The following is a 25,319-nucleotide window of genomic DNA, read 5'->3' on the forward strand; positions in this document are numbered from 1 at the left end:
GAAAGCCAAGCAACACATCTGGAGGAAACCAGGCACCGCTCATCACCTGCCCAATACCATTTTTGAGCAGCAGGGACTGGGAGACTAGACAGGATCGAGGGAAAGATGAACGGAGCAAAGTACAGAGAGATCCTTGATGAAAACCTGCTCTAGAACGCTCAGGACATCAAACTGTGGCAAAGGTTCACCTTCCAACGGGACAATGACCCTAAGCACAACGCAAGAGTGGAATCGGGACTAGTCTCTGAATGTCCTTGAGTGGCTCAGCCAGAGCCCGGACTTGAACCTGATCGAACATCTCTGGAGAGACCTTAAACTAGCTGTGCAGCGACGCTCCGCAACCAACCTGACAGAGCTTGAGAGGATCTGCAGAGAAGAGTACGAGAAACTCTCCAAGTACAGGTGTGCCAAGCTTGTAGCGTTATATCCAGGAAGACTCGAGGCTGTAATCACTGCCAAAGGTGCTTCAATAAAGTACTGACTAAAGGGTCTGAATAATTATGTAAATATAGTATTTCATTTTTGTATTTTTACATTTGCAAACATTTCTAAAAACCTGCTTTTTGCTTTGCATTATGGGATATTGTGTGTAGATTAATGAGGGGAAAATGTGGAAAAGGTGAAGGGGTCTGATTACTTTCCAAATGCACTATAGGTTCTGAATCTCCCAACTTAATAATTAGCTACCAAGAAGCAATTTCAGGCTATCAATCACGTTAGAGTAGCAACCTTGTCTAACTACAAGTAACTGCCAAAGTAAAGTAAACATTAACATACAGTGTCTTAATAGGTCATTGGGCCACCATAAACCAGAACAACTTCAATGCACCTTGACATAGTGGTCTGGAACTAAAATAATGCTGTCTCAGGCGCCACTCCAGAATCTCCCATACGTGTTTAATTGGGTTGAGCTCCGGTGACTGAGACAACCTTGGCATTTGGCTTACATCGTTTTAATGCTCATAAAACCATTCAGTGACCACTTGTGCCCTGTGGATGGGGCATTGTCATCCTATGGGGGCATAGCTATGGTAGCCAAAATAATGGCCTGCCCAGCATTTTTATACATGACCCATAGCATGATGGGATGTTAATTGCTTAATTAACTCAGGAACCATGTGTGGAAGCACCTGCTTTCAATATACTTTGTATCCCTCATTTACTCAAATGTTTCCATTATTTTGGCAGTTACCTGTATCTTAGCTAGCATGCCTGCGGCAAGGTTGGTAAACTTGATGAAAGTAAGCAATAATTAAATGTACTGAATAACACTCACATTCCTTACAATATGTTACCCAGACTTTACAGAGATGCAGAGAAACATATTTAGTTTCTTTAAAAAAAGAACCACTAGTCAGCAACATACAGATACTGTAGCTCAAGAGCTATGCTTAGATATGCAGAAAAATATTCCCAATTTTTTTTACATAGAATTAAGCATAATGATTATGGCTCTAGATTGCAGGAAAAAGCTGTTTCAAGTGTTTTGAAAAATGTTAAATTCTCCAATTTCCGAACGGGGGGACTAGTACCCCTCTAGACCACCCCCCCAGCCATCCTAAAGTACGTTGTGCCCCCTCAGATTTTGGGGGTACATGACAGCCCTGAATGCAGCAGCCATGACTGAAGACAAATGAGAGTTTTGAGAGTCTTATGGAGGTGGTTTAATGTGAGTGTCTCTTGTGTGTATTGGGACAATATTTTAATGTTGCACATCTTTTAGTTGTCTCATTAAATTCTATCAATATTTGTATATGGATTTCTACTATTTGAATTTGGTTTGAGGTTTTTAAGTCATTGGAATTTGGAGCTATTGACAATGAAACATATTGTCCCATGTATATTGAGTGGTCCTAACTGATGGTCCTAACTAGCCCTAAAGCAATATAAAATGTAAAACCAAATTGACCACGGGCATTATGATTGTGTCCTGCGCTTCAAATGGATGATTACTTGGGTGCTGCCAGCTAGCTGTGGGCGGAATTGAAATAAACCCGAACCAAGGAATTGTTTTTATGGTTCCCTTCATTCCATGAAATTCCATTTTTTGTGTGATCTTCCAAATCTCAGTTTTGGATGAGACTGATTTTATCACCAAAATTATCAAATTACACTTTGTAGTCAATTTTGACACTAGAATAAATGTTTAAGACTCATGTCAATACCACATAGGCTGTTTTCAAAACTTGAAGTTGCTTTTTAGGTTCAGTCACTTGTGTATCTCAGGTCACGTCTGGTAATGCCCTTAAAACAAAATGGCAGACGGTCATGAAACTCTCAACACCTGAGGGTCATTTATCAAATTGGTCTGTTGCAGCTGTCCCAACTTTCAAGGACCTCTTGTCTTTTTTGACATGCCCTTCAATTAGTCCGTTTTCATGTTTTACCCTACAACAGAAGAGAAGACTTTGAATCAACATAGAAATGTTCTAGAAACGTTCCCATTTGAAACTACCATGTACCCTTTCTAACGTTCTATCTGCATCCTGATCCTGATATCCCCTTGGCTCGTCATTGTTTATGTTTTCAGTGGCATTAGGGTCATCATTGCACCTATGTTAATATGGTGAGAGATTATCGGTACCTTGTCTTTGTATGTTGTGTACTGTGTTGCACTATGGACTTTGTCTTGCAGCATATTGGTAAAAACAACCTTGTTTCCATACCCAGATGCTACAAGGGAGATACTGTAAATGGATTCTGCAGAGGGAGATTGTCAGTTAGTTCGTGTATTTAATCAGTGTATGAGGACAATTAGCAGGACACAAAACTGCTTTAAATGTGAGTTGGCGCACATTTTAGTGGCGTTTGTTAATTCTACTCTGACATCATCTTGGCTTCGCTTGGGACCTTGGTTCTTGGAAATAAACTGAAACGGCTGCCAGAATCGGATATTTATTTATATCAATGGCTCTAAGAAGCCGCAGAGTATTTGTAACTCTGGCCACCTATTTAAAACGTCTAGCACAGGAGGAGGAATGTTATAAATGTGAATTACAATTGTTCCCGAGTTATCATGACATAACTAAGCCAGTTTACATAATCAGAAACCATTAGAGCTAGATGGAACACTGAAACATGTTCTTTGGATTCATTGGATTTGGGTATTTCCTGTTGATGATGGAGATCTACACCAAACTTTCTAAGAGTATTTCTAAGGCATGATAATAAGCACTTTCTAAGGCTTGATAATGAGCATTTTCTAAGGCATGATAATGAGCATTTTCTAAGGCATGATAATGAGCATTTTCTAAGGCATGATAATGAGCATTTTCTAAGGCATGATAATGAGCATTTCTAAGGCGTGATAATGAGCATTTTCTAAGGCATTATAATGAGCATTTTCTAAGGCATTATAATGAGCATTTTCTAAGGCATTATAATGAGCATTTTCTAAGGCGTGATAATGAGCATTTCTAAGGCATGACATTTTTTATTTCTAAATAATATGTTTCGGCTGGGATGGTCTATTTGCTGTCTGCTGCTGAGCTTTATCTCTAGGTGTATTGTCATGTGATTATGTGCTAGATGCCTCCCTTGACATAACACCACTGAAGCATAAAGCCAAAATAAAAGCAATTTAAATGTCAACATGCATGATGTCCATGCTAAGTGCACTCGCCTAATGGTTTCATTATTACATATTATTTTTTAAATATATATTCCAAATGGCCATTTAAACCAATTGTGGGGCAGATAGGGCTCATAACAAACACGTTAAGTCGACTTCTTTTCTACTTCTGGATGTTAAAAGTGAAGTTCAGAAAAAACACAATCTCCTTGAGTTCACTGCAAATCACATATATAATACACACATCATATTTCTGAGGACACAAGACTTGAAGGCCATCATCTTGCAAGTGCAAGTCATTCTGCCACTCACATTAATGATGCATTGATATGATAATCTGATCACAGTCAGAAAACGGAATATGGTGCATTGAGATAAACAAGCAAAAGATCTACTGTAAACAAGTCCTAACATGTTCTAAGCCATCAGAACACAGAGTGCAGGAAGGGGTTAAAAAAAGATTAGTCAGTTTCTCTCTCGCAAGCAACACACTCTCTAAACACACCCTCTACACCCCATGACCTCTCTTCTTTAACTTCCAATCCTGCTCTTCTAGTCAACTTCAAATCGGTGTCTGTGCCAGTCTTTCTTAACCTCCAAGTCTGGCGAGTCTTGTTACAGCTGTATGGTGGGGACAGAGTAGGCACTGTGCTGGGGCTCCTGATTAACCCCAGGGCCAGGTCCAGGGCCAGTTTACACAGCCTAGACAGATCCACTTTCACCAGCCTCGGCCTCTGTAATGGGACCCCACTACATCAGCCCACATCAAAGAGATAGGGCCAGCAGGAATGTCATGTTCAGAACCAGAGGGAGAGAGAGAGTGACAGAGAGACAGAGAGAGTGAGAGAGAGAGAAAGATCGAGAGAGACAGAGAGAGAGACGGAGACAGACAGAGAGAGACAAAGAGAAGGGAGAGAGGGTCGGGCAGTGTGTTTGTGGAGAGAGAAAGGTTGTGTGTGTGTGTGTGTGTGTGTGTGTGGTGTGTTTCAGTATGGGAAGGGATCAGTCTCAGTTTCTAGACAACAGGACATCATCCCTATCTGGGCCAAACTCACTAAAGTGCTTCCCATTTTTCATTTGCAGCGTAGTGGAGAAGTTTTAATTTAATTTAGCTGCGAAGCAAAGGTGTTTGGGGTTGTTTGGCATCGGTCTGGACCAGCTATTCCTCTTTAGAGTGCTGCCCGGGCTTTTCCAGTGCTACAGCTCCCTGCCTGGCTATACTTCACTATGCTCAATCTTCTCTCTTACCTCAGTGGCCAAACTATATATATCACACCAGGCAGTCGCACCAAAATCAATAAACTAACTGATCACTGACATAACTCATCAACTGAACAGTTGAAATCAGAAGTTTACATAAGTTGGAGTCATTAAAACTAGTTTTTCAACCACTCCACAAATTTCTTGTTAATTAACAAGCTATAGTTTTGTCAAGTCGGTTAGGACATCTACTTTGTGCATGACACAAGTAATTTTTCCAACAATTGTTTACAGACAGATTATTTCACTTATCACAATTCCAGTTGGTAGCCTCCACAAGTCTGGTTCATTCTTGGGAGCAATTTCCAAACGCCTGAAGGTACCACGTTCATCTGTACAAACAATAGTACGCAAGTATAAACACCATGGGACCACACAGCCGGCATACCGCTCAGGAAGGAGACGCATTCTGTCTCCTAGACATGAACGTACTTTGGTGCGAAAAGTGCAAATCACTCCCAGAACAACAGCGAAGGACCTTGTGAAGATGCTGGAGGAAACCTGTACAAAAGTATCTATATCCACAGTAAAACGAGTCCTATATCGACATGACCTGAAAGGCCGCTCAGCAAGGAAGAAGACACTGCTCCAAAACCGCCATGAAAAAGCCAGACTACGGTTTGCAACTGCACATGGGGACAAAGATCGTACTTTTTGGAGAAATGTCCTCCTCGAGAATAGAACTGTTTGGCCATAATGACCATCGTTATGTTTGGAGGAAAAAGGGGGACGCTTTCAAGCCGAAGAACACCATCCCAACCGTGAAGCACGGAGGTGGCAGCATCATGTTGTGGGGGTGTTTTGCTGCAGGTGGGACTGGTGCACTTCACAAAATAGATGGCATCATGAGAGGGGAAATTTGTGGGCAAAACTGAAAAAACGCGGGCGAGCTAGGAATCCTACAAACCTGACTCAGTTACACCAGCTGTCAGGAGGAATGGGTCAAAATTCACCCAACTTATTGTGGGAAGCTTGTGGAAGGCTACCCGAAACGTTTGACCCAAGTTAAACAATTTAAAAGCAATGCTACTGAATACTAATTGAGTGTATGTAAACTTCTAACCCACTCGGAATGTGATGAAAGAAATATTCTGACATTTCACATTCTTAAAATAAAGTGGTGATCCTAACTGACCTAAGACGAGAAATTTTTACCAGGATTAAATGTCAGGAATTGTGAAATTGAGTTTAAATGTATTTGGGTAAGGTGTATTTAAACTTCCGACTTCAACTGTATGTAATAGCATTTTGCTTCGACGTCATACTAGGCCTATATTAAGTCAGACTTCAGAAAGTAACATCATCCAGTGTGGTGAGAGATGGCAAGAGAAGAGGGGAAAGGATCATCATGTGATTGTGATGGCGTCGAGATGTGGGGTGGAGAAAGCAGGTGCTCGTTCTGTCAACCTCCCGTGTCTGTACCGTCTCCCTCTCTCTCCTAATCTTCACAGAGAACTCAGGATGACCCTTGTCCCCATAGAGGGGATCTAGTCTCAGAGCCGGGTCTTATATATAACCTAAGATCAGATCTTTGATCAGAACTTTGCTTTAGTGGAGATCGAGGCATGCCAGCTAGCTACTACCTGTGTCTTTGTTCCCTTCCACTTTTTACAAGTGAAGATATCTTAAGGTCAAAAAACTATTGAAGTGTGCAAAACACAACACAACAACAAAATGGTGCATCAGGTTTGAGTGTGCATGGCGAGCGGAATGAAATTGTCACATCCATCCCATAACAAACACGTCTTTCCCGTGACGTCATATCATTGATTAACCAAAGTCACATGTCCACGCTAAGAAAACAAGAGAGAAACATCAACTGTATTCTGTCTCAATTTTGGCTTTTTAGAGAACACCCAACTCAATTGAACCTTTACATCCAGCCTTCCAGTACCATGAAATGCTAGACCACTTTATGGGGGATGTGAATAATATGAGTGAGAGGATGGTTTATTCAGCACGCCCCACCATGAGTTACATTTCCCTATAATTCAATAAACAGAATGGTAGGGGGTCTGACAGGGATAAAACAAATCAAACCAATCTCTGAAGATGAGCAACAACTTCCTTCCTTGAAGTTCCCCGTGTGAGTTCTCTGTGTGAGATCTGTGTGAGTTCTCTGTGTGAGTTCTCTGTGTAAGATCTCTGTGTGAGTTCTCTGTGTGAGATCGCTGTGTGAGATCTCTGTGTGAGATCTCTGTGTGAGATCGCTGTGTGAGATCTCTGTGTGAGATCGCTGTGTGAGATCGCTGTGTGAGATCTCTGTGTGAGACCTCTGTGTGAGATTGCGTTGATTTTGGAAAAGGGCCACACCCCCAAAATATGGAGTTGTAGAAAGCCTTTAAGTCCCAGTGAATCCCTAGCAGACCTGGGTTCAAATACTATTTTAAATAATTTAAAACACTTTAGCAGGGTTAGATTGAACTGTCCTGTTCGAATGAAACCAATAGACTAGACCCAAAAGTGCAAAACCCACCCATCTGGCACTCCGGACTGGCTAAAGTAAACGCTGAAAGTAGTTGAATGATTTTTGTATGAGGGCCATATCTTTTATTCTATAAATAGTATTTGAACCCAGGTTTGATCTCTGGTGGGGATATGTAGAAGACTGTGTGGCTGTGAAGAAGTGCAGTCTCAGTGCCGTGGACGTGGAGACAATGGGTGGCGGCTGGGGACAGACAGGCAACCTGAACCTGACAGAGGAAGCCGTTAAAGCCACACAAAACAAACTGCTGAGCTCTGGCATTTCCCCTCCTCCTGAAAGACTATCTCCACTGTCGTTAAAGGTGAAGACGACTAATCTCCTCCAAAGTCACTTTGCTTGTGCGAACCACCCTCCCACTCTCTCTTGTTCCTTCCTCTTTCACTCTCCTCTGTGGTCATTCAGGGTTCAGAGGTCAATGCCAAAAAATGTCCTGTTCAGTCTGCTATGTTCCTCAGAGGGCTGACACAGGGCCAGTTGTGTTTTGGTTAGTAAGGCCGGAGATACTCAAGGGGACGTGACAGGCATTTGAAATCAAACATTACAGCACATTGGTTCAAGGCTTTTTATACTTGCCCCTATCTGAATCGATGATAAAAACGTAAAGGCAAGTTATTATTACATGAATTGGGCTACATAGAGTACTATATAGGTCGAGAACATTTAACAGAACAAGGCTATGTCAATATCTCAACACCAACTGACACACTAATAAAAAAGCTTACAATGGAAGTGCTGATCTGCACGTACAAACATGTTGCAATTTGTGTTACCACAATACATAGAATTTCTGAAGACATCTACACTGGGTTGAAGCACACAAACATTTGTACCTTGCACATATAGTGTCTTCGGAAAGTACTCAGTATTTTCCACATTTTGTTACATTACAGCCTTATTCTAAAATGGATTAAATTAACAAAAAAGTTCAGCAATCTACACACAACACCCCATAATGACAAAGCAAAAGCAGGGTTTTAAACATTTTTGCAAAATAAAAAACAGAAACACCATAAGTATTCAGACCCTTTGCAACGAGACTCGAAATTGAGCCCAGGTATATCCTGTTTTCATTGATCATCCTTGAGGTGTTTCTACAACTTCATTGGATACCACCTGTGGTAAATTCAATTGATTGGACATGATTTGGAAAAGCACACACCTGTCTATTTCAGGTCCCACAGCTGACAGTGCATGTCAGAGCAAAAACCAAGCCATGAGGTTAAAGGAATAGTCCTTAGAGCTCCAAGACAGGATTGTGTCGAGATCTGGAGAAGAGTACCAAAACATTTCTGCAGCATTGAAGTTCCCCAAGAACCCAGTGGCCTCCGTCATTCTTAAATGGAAGTAGTTTGGAACTACCTAGTCTCTTCCTAGAGCTGGCCGTCTGGCCAAACTGAGCAATCGCGGGAGAAGAGCCTTCGTCAAGGAGGTGACCGAGAACCCGATGGTTACTCTGACAGAGCTCTAGAGTTCCTCTGTGGAGATGGGAGAACCTTCCAGAAGGACAACCATCTCTGCAGCACTGCACCAATCAGGCCATTATGGTAGAGTGGCCAGACGGAAGCCACTCTTCAGTAAAAGGCACATGACAGCCCGCTTGGAGTATGGCAAAAGGCACCTAAAGACTCATACCATGATAAACAAGATTCTCTGGTCTGAACTATTTGACTTGAATGCCATGCATCACGTCTGGACGAAACCCGGCACCAGCCTTACGGTGATGCTTGGTGATGGCAGCATCATGCTGTGGGGATGTTTTTCAGTAGCAGGGACTGGGAGACTAGTCAGGATCGAGGAAAAGATGAACAGAGCAAAGTACAGAGAGATCCTTGATGAAAACGTTCTCCAAAGCGCTCAGGACCTCAGACTGGGATGAAGATTTACCTTTCAACAGGACAACTACCCCAAGCACACATCCAAGACAACGCAGGAGTGGCTTCGGGACAAGTCTCTGAATGTCCTTTAGTGGCCCAGCCAGAGCCCAGACTTGAACCCAATCGAACATCTCTGGAGAGACCTTAAAATAGCGATGCTCCTCATCCAACCTGACAGAGCTTGAGAGGATCTGCAGAGAAGAATATGAGAAACTCCCCAAATACAGGTGTGCCAAGCTTGTTGTGTCATATCCAAGAAGACTCAATGGTGTAATCGCTGCCAAAGGTGCATCAACAAAGTACTGAGCAAAGGGTCTGAATATTTATGTAAATTAGCAAACATTTCTAAAAACCTGTTTTTGCTTTGTCATTATGGAGTATTGTGTGTAGATTGATGAGGGAACAAAAAACTATTTTAATCCATTTTAGAATAAGGCTGCAATGTAACAAAATGTGGAAAAAGAATACTTTTCTGAATACTTTCCAGAAGGCACTGTATATATTCTGCCAGCTATACAAATGTTCTGTTTTGAATTCAATTATTTTTTCCTCTTCTTTTCAGACAACCCTCTTGCTCCTCTCTCTCTTCTTTTCCAGTGCCATTATAAAAGATATGATATTGAGGCCTCCCATTATCCCATCAAACCTTCCTGGACTGTGTGCATACTGCCTCATTACTTGGGCCAAAAAGCCACCTTAACTTCCATTACAAGTCCGTCTGGTAATTCATTACATTTTAAGCTATTGAACAAAAAACAATTAGGTTTTAAAAAGAGAGCTTGTTTGGTAACATGAGGACTTTTCTTCTGTGAGGCAGATCCTGGAAGAGTGGACAGTAATGAAATGCGACAGTTATCGAAATGACAGGACGATGCTAATGTTTTTTGTGTTTGCCTGTGTTTGGGTGTGTTTGGGTGTGTTTGCCTGTGTTTGGGTGTGTTTGGGTGTGTTTGCCTGTGTTTGGGTGTGTTTGCCTGTGTTTGCCTGTGTTTGGGTGTGTTTGCCTGTGTTTGGGTGTGTTTGTCTGTGTTTGGGTGTGTTTGTCTGTGTTTGGGTGTGTTTGGGTGTGTTTGGGTGTGTTTGCCTGTGTTTGGGTGTGTTTGCCTGTGTTTGCCTGTGTTTGCCTGTGTTTGCCTGTGTTTGGGTATGTTTGCCTGTGTTTGGGTGTGTTTGCCTGTGTTTGCCTGTGTTTGCCTGTGTTTGTCTGTGTTTGTCTGTGTTTGGGTGTGTTTGGGTGTGTTTGCCTGTGTTTGGGTGTGTTTGCCTGTGTTTGGGTGTGTTTGCCTGTGTTTGCCTGTGTTTGCCTGTGCTTGCCTGTGTTTGCCTGTGTTTGGGTGTGTTTGCCTGTGTTTGGGTGTGTTTGGGTGTGTTTGCCTGTGTTTGCCTGTGTTTGCCTGTGTTTGTCTGTGTTTGTCTGTGTTTGGGTGTGTTTGGGTGTGTTTGCCTGTGTTTGTCTGTGTTTGTCTGTGTTTGGGTGTGTTTGCCTGTGTTTGCCTGTGTTTGTCTGTGTTTGTCTGTGTTTGGGTGTGGTTGGGTGTGTGAGGAAGAATATGTCAGAAACGCTGCATTTGTTTTGTCATCACAACATCCGCGGTACAGAGAGACGCACACTGATAAGAATTCACACGACACATTTGCTCTGTATTTGTTCTAGACATTATCGCTCGCATGTGTGCGGTGACGGACAGACACAGGCCAGACATGTGGTCTACATTACTATGGCCACTAAAGGGTCAACCCACCGGTCAAACAACACATTAGTCTATGTCCACACAGGACAGGTTAGAACGCACAAGACTAATGCAGCAGCTCTTCCAAAAGGTCATCTGTGGATATTAATGCAACACTTTACCGGAGGCTGCAAGAGAAAGAGGCTCTCTTATGAACGAGGAACAGGGAAGATTGAACAATGAACAGGGTCCAGGACACAGTGAACAGGACACAGTGAACAGGGACCAGGACACAGTGAACAGGGAACAGTGAACAGGACACAGTGAACAGGGACCAGGACACAGTGAACAGGGAACAGTGACCAGGACACAGTGAACAGGGACCAGGACACAGTGAACAGGGACCAGGGAACAGGGACCAGGACACAGTGAACAGGGACCAGGGACCAGGGACCAGGGACCAGGACACAGTGAACAGGACACATTGAACAGGACACAGTGAACAGGGACCAGGACACAGTGAACAGGGAACAGTGAACAGGACACAGTGAACAGGGACCAGGACACAGTGAACAGGGAACAGTGACCAGGACCCAGTGAACAGGGAACAGTGAACAGGGACCAGGGACCAGGGACCAGGACACAGTGAACAGGACACATTGAACAGGACACAGTGAACAGGACACAGTGAACAGGGAACAAGGACCAGGACACAGTGAACAGGGAACAGTGAACAGGGACCAGGGACCAGGGACCAGGACACAGTGAACAGGACACATTGAACAGGACACAGTGAACAGGACACAGTGAACAGGGAACAAGGACCAGGACACAGTGAACAGGACACAGTGAACAGGGACCAGGACACAGTGAACAGGGACCGGGGACCAGGACACAGTGAACAGGGAGCAGGGACCAGGACACAGTGAACAGGGAACAAGGACCAGGACACAGTGAACAGGACACAGTGAACAGGGACCAGGACACAGTGAACAGGGACCGGGGACCAGGACACAGTGAACAGGGAGCAGGGACCAGGACACAGTGAACAGGACACAGTGAACAGGGACCAGGACACAGTGAACAGGGACCGGGGACCAGGACACAGTGAACAGGGAACAGTGACCAGGATACAGTGAACAGGGACCAGGGACCAGGGACCAGGACACAGTGAACAGGACACAGTGAACAGGGAACAGGACACAGTGAACAGGGACCAGGGACCAGGGACCAGGACACAGTGAACAGGACACAGTGAACAGGGAACAGGACACAGTGAACAGGGAACAGGGAACAGGGACCAGGACACAGTGAACAGGGAACAGTGACCAGGATACAGTGAACCGGGACCAGGGACCAGGGACCAGGGACCAGGACACAGTGAACAGGGACCAGGGAACAGGGACCAGGACACAGTGAACAGGGAACAGTGACCAGGATACAGTGAACAGGGACCAGTGAACAGGGAACAGTGACCAGGACAAAGTGAACAGGGAACAGTGAACAGGGAACAGTGACCAGGACAAAGTGAACAGGGACCAGGGACCAGGGACCAGGACACAGTGAACAGGGAGCAGGGAACAGGGACAAGGACACAGTGAACAGGGACCAGGGAACAGGGACCAGGACACAGTGAACAGGGAGCAGGGAACAGGGACCAGGGACCAGGGCCCAGGACACAGTGAACAGGGAACAGTGAACAGGGACCAGGGACCAGGGACCAGGACACAGTGAACAGGACACATTGAACAGGACACAGTGAACAGGACACAGTGAACAGGGAACAAGGACCAGGACACAGTGAACAGGACACAGTGAACAGGGACCAGGACACAGTGAACAGGGACCGGGGACCAGGACACAGTGAACAGGGAGCAGGGACCAGGACACAGTGAACAGGGAACAAGGACCAGGACACAGTGAACAGGACACAGTGAACAGGGACCAGGACACAGTGAACAGGGACCGGGGACCAGGACACAGTGAACAGGGAGCAGGGACCAGGACACAGTGAACAGGACACAGTGAACAGGGACCAGGACACAGTGAACAGGGACCGGGGACCAGGACACAGTGAACAGGGAACAGTGACCAGAATACAGTGAACAGGGACCAGGGACCAGGGACCAGGACACAGTGAACAGGACACAGTGAACAGGGAACAGGACACAGTGAACAGGGACCAGGGAACAGGGACCAGGACACAGTGAACAGGACACAGTGAACAGGGAACAGGACACAGTGAACAGGGACCAGGGACCAGGGACCAGGACACAGTGAACAGGGACCAGGGAACAGGGACCAGGACACAGTGAACAGGGAACAGTGACCAGGATACAGTGAACAGGGACCAGTGAACAGGGAACAGTGACCAGGACAAAGTGAACAGGGAACAGTGAACAGGGAACAGTGACCAGGACAAAGTGAACACGGACCAGGGACCAGGACACAGTGAACAGGGAGCAGGGAACAGGGACCAGGACACAGTGAACAGGGACCAGGGAACAGGGACCAGGACACAGTGAACAGGGAGCAGGGAACAGGGACCAGGGACCAGGGACCAGGACACAGTGAACAGGGAGCAGGGACCAGGACACAGTGAACAGGGAACAGTGACCAGGATACAGTGAACAGGATACAGTGAACAGGATACAGTGAACAGGGAGCAGGGAACAGGGACCAGGACACAGTGAACAGGGAACAGTGACCAGGATACAGTGAACAGGGACCAGGACACAGTGAACAGGGACCAGGGAACAGGGACCAGGACACAGTGAACAGGGAGCAGGGAACAGGGACCAGGACACAGTAAACAGGGAACAGTGACCAGGATACAGTGAACAGGGACCAGGACACAGTGAACAGTGACCAGGACACAGTGAACAGGGACCAGGACACAGTGAACAGGGACCGGGGACCAGGACACAGTGAACAGGGAACAGTGACCAGGATACAGTGAACAGGGACCAGGGACCAGGGACCAGGACACAGTGAACAGGACACAGTGAACAGGGAACAGGACACAGTGAACAGGGACCAGGGACCAGGGACCAGGACACAGTGAACAGGACACAGTGAACAGGGAACAGGACACAGTGAACAGGGAACAGGGAACAGGGACCAGGACACAGTGAACGGGGAACAGGGAAGATTAAACAGTGAACAGTGAACCGTGGACAGTGAACAGGGAAGATTCAACCGTGGACAGTGAACAGGCAACAGGGAAGATTGAACCGTGAACAGGACCCAATGAACAGGGAACAGTGAACTAGGAACAGTGAACTGGGAACAGGGAACAGAAACCAAAACAATGAACAGGAAACCGTTAATACTTAACTGTTTACAGGGAACAGGGAACAGAGAACAAGACACAGTGAACAGGGAACTGGGAACTGTGAACAGAGACCAAGACACAATGAACAGGAAACCGTTAACACTTAACCGTTTACAGGGAACAGTGAACAGGACAAGGTGAACAGGGAACAGAAAACAGGACACACCATTACATTACAGTTTTGAGACTGCAGTAAAAGTGAAGTAACTGCAGTCGACTGTGGTATTTTTGACACAGTAATTGCAGAATAACTGAAGAGGAGTTATACTGCAGTGTGAAAAGTACTGCAGTGTTATTTTGGTTGCTGTATTTGTAGCGTACTGCAGTTATACTGCACTCTAACTGCAGTTATCCTGCAGTGTACTGCGGTTATACTAAACTCTGACTGCAAGGAACAGGGAACGGAACAGGAAACAGGAAACAGGAAACAGGAAACAGGAAACAGGAAAACGGACACAGGACACAGGGAACAGGGAACTAGGAACAGGACACAGGACACAGGGAACAGGGAACAGTGAACAGGGAACAGGGATCTGGGAACAGGGAACAGGGAACAGGGAACAGGGAACAGGACACAGGACACAGGACACAGGACACAGGACACTGGACTCTGGACACAGGGAAAAGGGAACAGGGAACAGGACAGAGGAACAGGGAACAGGAAACAGGAAACAGGAAACTGGACACATTGAGCAGGACACAGTGAACAGGACGCATGGAACAGGACACAGGACAGAGGAACAGGGAACAGGAAACAGGAAACAGGAAACTGGACACATTGAGCAGGACACAGTGAACAGGACGCATGGAACAGGACACAGGACAAAGTGAACAGGATACAGGGAACAGGACACAGGGAAAAGGATACAGGATACTGGACACTGGACACTGGACACAGGGTAAAGGGAACAGGCAAAAATGAACCGAGAACAGGGAACAGGGAACAAGACAGAGGAACAGGAAACAGGAAACAGGAAACAGGAAATAGGAAACAGGGAACAGGACACAGGACACAGTGAACAGGACACAGGGAACGGGAAACAGGACACAGGGAACAGGACAATGGGAATAGGACACAGTGAACAGGACAATGGGAATAGGACACAGTGAACAGGACAATGGGAACGGGAAACAGGACACAGTGACCAGGACAATGGGAATAGGACACAGGGAACAGGACAATGGGAATAGGACACAGGGAACGGAAAACAGGACACAGTGAACAGGACAATGGGAATAGGACACAGGGAACAGGACAATGGGGATATGACACAGGGAACAGGACAATGGGAATAGGACACAGGGAACAGGACAATGGGAATAGGACACAGGGAACAGGACAATGGGAATAGGACACAGTGAACAGGACAATGGGAACGGGAAACAGGACACAGTGAACAGGACAATGGGAATAGGACACAGGGAACAGGACAATGGGAATAGGACACAGGGAACGGGAAACAGGACATAGTGAACAGGACAATGGGAAACAGGACACAGTGAACAGGACAATGGGAAACAGGACACAGTGAACAGGACAATGGGAACGGGACACAGGACACAGTGAACAGGACAATGGGAATAGGACACAGGGAACAGGACACAGGGAATAGGACACAGGGAACGGGAAACAGGACACAGTGAACAGGACAATGCGAACGGGAAACAGGACACAGTGAACAGGACAATGGGAATAGAACACAGGGAACAGGACACAGGGAATAGGACACAGGGAACAGGACACAGGGAACGGGAAACAGGACACAGGGAACAGGACACAGGGAACGGGAAACAGGACATAGTGAACAGGACAATGGGAACCAGGACACAGTGAACAGGACAATGGGAAACAGGACACAGTGAACAGGACAATGGGAACGGGACACAGGACACAGTGAACAGGATCATGGGAATAGGACACAGGGAACAGGACACAGGGAATAGGACACAGGGAACGGGAAACAGGACACAGTGAACAGGACAATGGGAACGGGAAACAGGACACAGTGAACAGGACAATGGGAATAGGACACAGGGAACAGGACACAGGGAATAGGACACAGGGAACAGGACACAGGGAACGGGAAACAGGACACAGGGAACGGGAAACAGGACACAGTGAACAGGACAATGGGAACGGGAAACAGGACACAGTGAACAGGACACAGTTTACTACTGAGATATGGATAAATATGGAGTTACAATTATTTGGGTAATTTCCCTATTTGTACTAACTGCACTAACCTCACTATTTGTACTAACCGCACTAACCTCACTATTTGTACTAACTGCACTATTTGTACTAACCGCACTATTTGTACTAACCGCACTAACCCCACTATTTGCACTAACCGTACTATTTGTACTAACCGCACTAACCGCACTATTTGTACTAACCTCACTATTTGTACCATCCGCACTATTTGTACTAACCGCACTATTTGTACCATCCGCACTAACCTCACTATTTGTACTAACCTCACTATTTGTACTAACCGCACTATTTGTACTAACCGCACTATTTGTACTAACCGCACTATTTGTACCATCCGCACTATTTGTACTAACCGCACTATTTGTACCATCCGCACTAACCTCACTATTTGTACTAACCGCACTAACCTCACTATTTGTACTAACCACACTATTTGTACTAACCGCACTATTTGTACCATCCGCACTAACCTCACTATTTGTACTAACCGCACTAACCTCACTATTTGTACTAACCGCACTAACCTCACTATTTGTACTAACCTCCCTATTTGTACTAACTGCACTAACCTCACTATTTGTACTAACCGCACTAACCTCACTATTTGTACTAACCGTACTAACCTCACTATTTGTACTAACCGCACTAACCTCACTATTTGTACTAACCGCACTATTTGTACTAACCGCACTATTTGTACTAACTGCACTAACCTCACTATTTGTACTAACCGCACTAACCTCACTATTTGTACTAACCGTACTAACCTCACTATTTGTACTAACCGCACTATTTGTACGAACCGCACTATTTGTACTAACCGCACTATTTGTACTAACTGTACTATTTGTACTAACCACACTATTTGTACTAACCGCACTAACCGCACTATTTGTACTATTTGTACTATTTGTACTAACCTCACTATTTGTACTATTTGTACTATTTGTACTAACCTCACTATTTGTACTAACCGCACTAACCTTACTATTTGTACTAACCGCACTAACCTCACTATTTGTACTAACCGCACTAACCTCACTATTTGTACAATTTGTACTAACCGTACTAACCTCACTATTTGTACTATTTGTACTAACCGCACTAACCTCACTATTTGTACTAACCGCACTATTTGTACTAACCTCACTATTTGTACTAACCGCACTATTTGTACTAACTGCACTATTTGTACGAACCGCACTATTTGTACTAACCGCACTATTTGTACTAACTGTACTATTTGTACTAACCGCACTAACCTCACTATTTGTACTAACCACACTATTTGTACTAACCGCACTATTTGTACCATCCGCACTAACCTCACTATTTGTACTAACCGCACTAACCTCACTATTTGTACTAACCACACTATTTGTACTAACCGCACTATTTGTACCATCCGCACTAACCTCACTATTTGTACTAACCGCACTAACCTCACTATTTGTACTAACCGCACTAACCTCACTATTTGTACTAACCTCCCTATTTGTACTAACTGCACTAACCTCACTATTTGTACTAACCGCACTAACCTCACTATTTGTACTAACCGTACTAACCTCACTATTTGTACTAACCGCACTAACCTCACTATTTGTACTAACCGCACTATTTGTACTAACCGCACTATTTGTACTAACTGCACTAACCTCACTATTTGTACTAACCGCACTAACCTCACTATTTGTACTAACCGTACTAACCTCACTATTTGTACTAACCGCACTATTTGTACTAACCGCACTATTTGTACTAACCGCACTAACCCCACTATTTGCACTAACCGTACTATTTGTACTAACCGCACTATTTGTACTTTGTACCATCCGCACTAACCTCACTAACCCCACTATTTGTACTAACCTATTTGTACTATTTGTACTATTTGTACTAACCGCACTATTTACTAACCACTATTTGTACTAACCGCACTAACCTGTACTATTTGTACTAACCACTCACTATTTGTACTAACCGCACTAACCTCACTATTTGTACTATTTGTACTAACCGCACTATTTGTACTAACCGCACATTTGTACTAACCGCACTAACCGCACTATTTGTACTAACCTCACTATTTGTACTAACCTCACTATTTGTACTAACCGCACTATTTGTACTAACCGCATCCATTTGTACTAACCTCACTAACCTCACTATTTGTACTAACCGCACTATTTGTACTAACTAACCGCACTATTTGTACTAACCGCACTATTTGTACTAACCGCACTATTTGTACCATCCGCACTATTTGTACTAACCGCACTATTTGTACCATCCGCACTAACCTCACTATTTGTACTAACCGCACTAACCTCACTTTTGTACTAACCGCACTAACCTCACTATTTGTACTAACCGCACTAACCTCACTATTTGTACTAACCGCACAACCTACTTTTGTACTAACCGCACTAACCTCACTATTTGTACTAACCGCACTAACCTCACTATTTGTACTATTTGTACTAACGCACTAACCTCACTATTTGTACTAACCGCACTAACCTCACTATTTGTACTAACCGTACTAACCTCACTATTTGTACTAACCGCACTAACCTCACTATTTGTACTAACCGCACTATTTGTACTAACCGCACTATTTGTACTAACCGCACTAACCCCACTATTTGCACTAACCGTACTATTTGTACTAACCGCACTATTTGTACTAACCGCACTATTTGTACTAACCGCACTAACCGCACTATTTGTACCATCCGCACTAACCTCACTATTTGTACTAACCTCACTATTTGTACTATTTGTACTCTATTTGTACTAACCGCACTAACCTCACTACTATTTGTACTATTTTTGTACTAACCGTACTATTTGTACTAACCTCACTATTTGTACTAACCGCACTAACCTTGTACTAACCGCACTAACCTCACTATTTGTACTAACCGCACTAACCTTATTTGTACTAACCGCACTAACCTCACATTTGTACTATTTGTACTAACCTCACTATTTGTACTAACCTCACTATTTGTACTAACCTCACTATTTGTACTAACCTCACTATTTGTACTAACCGCTATTTGTACTAACCTCACTATTTGTACTAACCGCACTAACCTCACTATTTGTACTAACCGCACTAACCTCACTATTTGTACTAACCGCACTAACCTAACCACACTATTTGTACTAACCGTACTATTTGTACTAACCGCACTATTTGTACTAACCTCACTATTTGTACTAATTTTGTACTACTAACCTCACTATTTGTACTAACCTTTGTACTAACCTCACTATTTGTACTAACCGTACTAACCGCACTAACCGCACTATTTGTACTAACCTCACTTTTGTACTAACCTCACTATTTTGTACTAACCGCACTATTTGTACTAACTGCACTAACCATTTTGTACTAACCGCACACTATTTGTACTAACCGCACTAACCGCACTATTTGTACTAACCGCGTACTAACCTAACACTATTTGTACTAACCGCACTAACCTCACTATTTGTACTAACCGTACTATTTGTACTAACTATTTGCACTAACCCCACTTTTGTACTAACCGTACTAACCTCACTATTTGTACCATCCGCACTATTTGTACTAACCTCACTATTTGTACCAACGCACTAACCTCACTATTTGTACTAACTTTTTGTACTAACCTCACTATTTGTACTAACCGCACTATTTGTACTAACCGCACTATTTGTACTAACCGCACTATTTGTACTAACCGCACTATTTGTACCATCCGCACTAACCTCACTATTTGTACTAACCTCACTATTTGTACTAACTGCACTAACCTAACCGCACTATTTGTACACTATTTGTACTAACCACACTAACCTCACTATTTGTACTAACCACACTATTTATACTAACCGCACTAACCTCACTATTTGTACTAACCGCACTAACGTCACTATTTGTTCTAACCTCCCTATTTGTACTAACTGCACTAACCTCACTATTTGTACTAACCGCACTAACCTCACTATTTGTACTAACCGTACTAACCTCACTATTTGTACTAACCGCACTAACCTCACTATTTGTACTAACCGCACTATTTGTACTAACCCCACTATTTGCACTAACCGTACTATTTGTACTAACCGCACTATTTGTACTAACCTCACTATTTGTACCATCCGCACTATTTGTACTAACCGCACTATTTGTACCATCCGCACTAACCTCACTATTTGTACTAACCTCACTATTTGTACTATTTGTACTAACCGCACTATTTGTACTATTTGTACTATTTGTACTATTTGTACTAACCTCACTATTTGTACTAACCGCACTAACCTCACTATTTGTACTAACCGTACTAACCTCACTATTTGTACTAACTGCACTAACCACACTATTTGTACTAACCGCACTAACCCCACTATTTGTGCTAACCGCACTATTTGTACTAACCTCACTATTTGTACCATCCGCACTATTTGTACTAACCGCACTATTTGTACCACACGCACTAACCTCACTATTTGTACTAACCTCACTATTTGTACTAACCGCACTATTTGTACTAACCGCACTATTTGTACTAACCGCACTATTTGTACCATCCGCACTATTTGTACTAACCGCACTATTTGTACCATCCGCACTTGTACTATTTATACTAACCTCACTATTTGTACTAACTGCACTAACCTCACTATTTGTACTAACCGTACTAACCTCACTATTTGTACTAACCGCACTATTTTTGTACTAACCGCACTAACCTCACTATTTGTACTAACCGTACTAACCTCACTATTTGTACTAACCTATTTGTACTAACCGCACTAACCTCACTATTTGTACTAACCGCACTAACCTCACTTTTGTACTAACCGTACCTCACTATTTGTACTAACCGCACTAACCTCACTATTTGTACTAACCGCACTATTTGTACTAACACTATTTGTACTAACCGCACTACTACTTTTGTACTAACCGCACTATTTGTACTAACCGCACTAACCGCACTATTTGTACTAACCTCACTATTTGTACCATCCGCACTATTTGTACTAACCGCACTATTTGTACCATCCGCACTAACCTCACTATTTGTACTAACCTCACTATTTGTACTATTTGTACTAACCGCACTATTTGTACTATTTGTACTATTTGTACTATTTGTACTAACCTCACTATTTGTACTAACCGCACTAACCTCACTATTTGTACTAACCGCACTAACCTCACTATTTGTACTAACTGCACTAACCTCACTATTTGTACTAACCGCACTAACCTCACTATTTGTACTATTTGTACTAACCTCACTATTTGTACTAACCTCACTATTTGTACTAACCTCACTATTTGTACTAACCGCACTAACCTCACTATTTGTACTAACCGCACTATTTGTACTAACCTCACTATTTGTACTAACCGCACTATTTGTACTAACCTCACTATTTGTACTAACCGCACTATTTGTACTAACCTCACTATTTGTACTAACCGCACTATTTGTACTAACCGCACTATTTGTACTAACCGCACTATTTGTACTAACCTCACTATTTGTACTAATTATACTAACCTCACTATTTGTACTATTTGTACTAACCACACTATTTGTACTAACCGCACATTTGTACTAACCGCACTAACCGCACTATTTGTACTAACCTCACTATTTGTACTAACCTCACTATTTGTACTAACCGCACTAACCTCACTAATTGTACTAACCGCACTAACCATACTATTTGTACTAACCTCACTATTTGTACTAACCGCACTAACCTCACTATTTGTACTAACCGTACTAACCTCACTATTTGTACTAACCGCACTAACCTCACTATTTGTACTAACCGCACTATTTGTACTAACCGCACTAACCCCACTATTTGTGCTAACCGCACTATTTGTACTAACCTCACTATTTGTACCATCCGCACTATTTGTACTAACCGCACTATTTGTACCACACGCACTAACCTCACTATTTGTACTAACCTCACTATTTGTACTAACCGCACTATTTGTACTAACCGCACTATTTGTACTAACCGCACTATTTGTACCATCCGCACTATTTGTACTAACCGCACTATTTGTACCATCCGCACTAACCTCACTATTTATACTAACCTCACTATTTGTACTAACTGCACTAACCTCACTATTTGTACTAACCGCACTAACCTCACTATTTGTACTAACCACACTATTTATACTAACCGCACTAACCTCACTATTTGTACTAACCGCACTAACGTCACTATTTGTTCTAACCTCCCTATTTGTACTAACTGCACTAACCTCACTATTTGTACTAACCGCACTAACCTCACTATTTGTACTAACCGTAAACCTCACTATTTGTACTAACCTAACACTATTTGTACTAACCGCACTATTTGTACTAACCGCACTATTTGTACTAACCCCACTATTTGCACTAACCGTACTATTTGTACTAACCGCACTATTTGTACTAACCTCACTATTTGTACCATCCGCACTATTTGTACTAACCGCACTATTTGTACCATCCGCACTAACCTCACTATTTGTACTAACCTCACTATTTGTACTAACCGCACTATTTGTACTAACCGCACTATTTGTACTAACCGCACTATTTGTACCATCCGCACTATTTGTACTAACCGCACTATTTGTACCATCCGCACTAACCTCACTATTTGTACTAACCTCACTATTTGTACTAACCGCACTATTTGTACTAACCGCACTAACCGCACTATTTGTACTAACCTCACTATTTGTACCATCCGCACTATTTGTACTAACCGCACTATTTGTACCATTTGTACTAACCTCACTATTTGTACTAACCTCACTATTTGTACTAACCGCACTAACCTCACTATTTGTACTAACCTCACTATTTGTACTAACCGCACTTTTGTACTAACCTCACTATTTGTACTAACCGCACTATTTGTACTAACTTTATTTGTACTAACCGCACTATTTGTACCATCCGCACTAACCGCACTATTTGTACTATTTGTACTAACCGCACTATTTGTACTAACCGCAAACCTCACTATTTGTACTATTTGTACTAACCGCACTAACCTCACTATTTGTACTAACCGCACTATTTGTACTAACCGCACTAACCTCACTATTTGTACTAACCGCACTATTTGTACTAACCGCACTATTTGTACTAACCGCACTATTTGTACCATCCGCACTAACCTCACTATTTGTACTAACCTCACTATTTGTACTAACCGCACTATTTGTACTAACCGCACTAACCGCACTATTTGTACTAACCGCACTATTTGTACTAACCGCACTAACCGCACTATTTGTACCATCCGCACTAACCTCACTATTTGTACTAACCTCACTATTTGTACTAACCGCACTAACCTCACTATTTGTACTATTTGTACTAACCGTACTAACCTCACTATTTGTACTAACCGCACTAACTAACCTCACTATTTGTACTAACCGCACTACTAACTGCACTTTTGTACTAACCGCACTATTTGTACTAACCGCACTAACCGCACTATTTGTACTATTTGTACTAACCGCACTAACCGCACTATGTACTAACCGCACTAACCTGTATTTTTGTACTATTTGTACTAACCGCACTATTTGTACTATTTGTACTAACCGCACTATTTGTACTAACCGCACTAACCGCACTATTTGTACTAACCGCACTAACCTCACTATTTGTACTAACCGCACTAACCTCACTATTTGTACTATTTGTACTAACCGCACTATTTGTACTATTTGTACTATTTGTACTATTTGTACTAACCTCACTATTTGTACTAACCGCACTAACCTCACTATTTGTACTAACCGCACTAACCTCACTATTTGTACTAACTGCACTAACCTCACTATTTGTACTAACCGCACTAACCTCACTATTTGTACTATTTGTACTAACCTCACTATTTGTACTAACCTCACTATTTATACTAACCTCACTATTTGTACTATTTGTACTAACCTCACTATTTGTACTAACCGCACTATTTGTACTATTTGTACTAACCTCACTATTTGTACTAACTGCACTATTTGTACTAACCTCACTATTTGTACTAACCGCACTATTTGTACTAACCGCACTATTTGTACTAACCGCACTATTTGTACTAACCAACACTATTTGTACTAACCACTCACTATTTGTACTAACCGCTAACCTCACTATTTGTACTAACCTCACTATTTGTACTAATTATACTAACCTCACTATTTGTACTAACTTGTACTATTTGTACTATTTTGTACGCACTATTTGTACTAACCGCACTATTTGTACTATCCGCACTAACCTCACTATTTGTACTAACCTCACTATTTGTACTAACCGCACTAACCTCACTATTTGTACTATTTGTACTAACCGCACTACCTCACTATTTGTACTAACCTATTTGTACTAACCTCACTATTTGTACTAACCGCACTATTTGTACTAACTACTATTTGTACTAACTCACTATTTGTACCAACCGCACTAACCTGTACTATTTGTACTATTTGTACTAACCTCACTATTTGTACTAACCGCACTAACCTCATTTGTACTATTTGTACTAACCGCACTATTTGTACTAACCTCACTATTTGTACTAACCTCACTATTTGTACTAACCTCACTATTTGTACCATCCGCACTATTTGTACTAACCGCACTATTTGTACCATCCGCACTAACCTCACTATTTGTACTAACCTCACTATTTGTACTAACCGCACTATTTGTACTAACCGCACTAACCGTACTAACCTCACTATTTGTACCATCCGCACTATTTGTACTAACCGCACTATTTGTACCATCCGCACTAACCTCACTATTTGTACTAACCTCACTATTTGTACTAACCGCACTAACCTCACTATTTGTACTA

Source organism: Oncorhynchus nerka, linkage group LG18, assembly GCF_034236695.1.
Source record: "Oncorhynchus nerka isolate Pitt River linkage group LG18, Oner_Uvic_2.0, whole genome shotgun sequence".
In the NCBI taxonomy this organism is placed as follows: domain Eukaryota; kingdom Metazoa; phylum Chordata; class Actinopteri; order Salmoniformes; family Salmonidae; genus Oncorhynchus; species Oncorhynchus nerka.